A 2225-nucleotide genomic window follows, 5' to 3' on the forward strand; every position below is an offset into this window, starting at 1 on the left:
TTGTTTCTGGGTGTTATGGATAGGACGGTGTTCTGGGGTTTATGGATGAGGATGATGTGCTGGGGTGTTATGGATGAGGATGGTGTTCTGGGGTATTATGGATGAGGATGGTGTTCTGGGGTGTTATGGATGAGGACGGTGTTCTGGGTGTTATGGATGAGGATGATGTGCTGGGGTGTTATGGATGAGGACGGTGTTCTGGGTGTTATGGATGAGGATGGTGTTCTGGGGTGTTATGGATGAGGATGGTGTTGTTTGGGGTGTTATGGATGAGGACGGTTTCTGGGTATTATGGATGAGGATGGTGTTCTGGGTGTTATGGATGAGGATGGTGTTCTGGGGTGTTATGGATGAGGATGGTGTTCTGGGTGTTATGATGAGGAGATGATGGTGTGTGGGTGTTATGGATGAGGACGGTGTTCTGGGGTGTTATGGATGAGGATGGTGTTCTGGGGTGTTATGGATGAGACGGGTTCTGGGTGTTATGGATGAGGGTGGTGGATGGTCGCAGTCGTCTGCCTCCGGTGTTTAAATCCAGTGACAGAAAGTTGTTTTCAAGATTTGTGTTTTAAGCCTGTCCCAGACCTTAACCCTTAAGGGATGGCAGATGGGTAAGTATCTGCCTCTGGTGTAAAAGGTTGCATGTTTGAATCCAGTGACAGAAAGCTATTTTTGTTTTAAGCATATCCCAAACCTTAACCCTTACCTTAACCATTCAGAGTTAATGCCTAAACTTAACCTTAAACACATTGAAATTTGACGTTTGAGAAGCATGGATGAACGTCTAATTCTGACGCGAGACCGTGAGATCTGGTTGGAATGTGAGGACAGCGCTGCGTGCCTGCATAGCGCATAGCACATCACACACACACACACATTGGTTGTTTGTGTGTAGTGGGAACCCAGAGTGGTGACCTTGGATGGTAGCCCTGTTGGCCTGATGTTATACAGCTGTGTGTGTTGATCAGTGAGTGTTAGATGTGTGTGTGTGTGTGTGTGTCTGGGAGTGATGTTCTGGCCTGACATTGTTCAGCTGTGCATATTGTTTAATGGGTGCGTGTGTGGTTGCTATGTTTACACACTGCTGTATGTGTGTGTTACGTTGCGTGTTACAGTGCATTCGGAAAGTATTCAGACCCCTTGACTTTTTCCACATTTTGTTATGTATGTTACATCCTTATTCTAAAATTGATAAAAAAATATATGTTTCCTATCCGATAGCAACAAAGTGAAAACAGGTTTTTCGATTTTTTTTGCAAATGTATAAAATAAAAAAATAAAAAACTTATTTACATAAGTATTCAGACCCTTTGCTATGAGACTCAAAATTGAGCTCAGGTGCATCCTGTTTCCATTGATTATGCTTAGATGTTTTTACAACTTGATTGGAGTCCACCTGTGGTAAATTCAATTGATTGGACATGATTTGGAAAGGCACACACCTGTCTATACAAAATCCCACAGTTGACAGTGCATGTCAGAGCAAAACCAAGCCATGAGGTCCAAGGAATTGTCCGTAGAGCTCCGAGGCAGGATTGTGTCGAGGCACAGATCTGGGGAAGAGTATCAAAACATTTCTGCCGCATTGAAGGTCTCCAAGAACACAGTGGCCTCCATCATTCTTAAATGGAACAAGTTTGGAACCACAAAGACTCTTCCTAGAGCTTGCCGCTCAGCCAAACTGAGCAATCGAGTGAGAAGTGCCTTGGTCAGGGAGGTGACCAAGAACCCGATGGTCACTCCGACAGAGCTCCATTGTTCCTCTGTGGAAATGGGAGAACCTTCCAGAAGGACAACCATCTCTGCAGCACTTCACCAACAGGCCTTTATAGTAGAGTGGCGAGATGGAAGCCACTCCTCAGTAAAAGGCACATGACGGCCCTCTTGGAGTTTGCCAAAAGGCACCTAAAGACTCTCAGACCATGAGAAACAAGATTCTCTGGTCTGATGAAACCAAGGTTGAACTCTTTGGCCTGAATGCCAAGTGTCACGTCTGGAGGAAACCTGGCACCATCCCTACGGTGAAGCATGGTGGTGGCAGCATCATGCTGTGGGGATGTTTTTCAGCGGCAGGGACTAGGAGACTAGTCAGGATCAAGGGAAAGATGAACGAAGCAAAGTACAGAGAGATCCTTGATGAAAACCTTTTCTAGAGCTCTCAGGACCTCAGACTGGGGCGAAGGTTCACCTTCCAACAGGACAATGACCCTAAGCACACAGCCAAG

This window comes from Salvelinus sp. IW2-2015, linkage group LG16 (genome assembly GCF_002910315.2).
Source record: "Salvelinus sp. IW2-2015 linkage group LG16, ASM291031v2, whole genome shotgun sequence".
Classification (NCBI taxonomy): Eukaryota; Metazoa; Chordata; class Actinopteri; order Salmoniformes; family Salmonidae; genus Salvelinus; species Salvelinus sp. IW2-2015.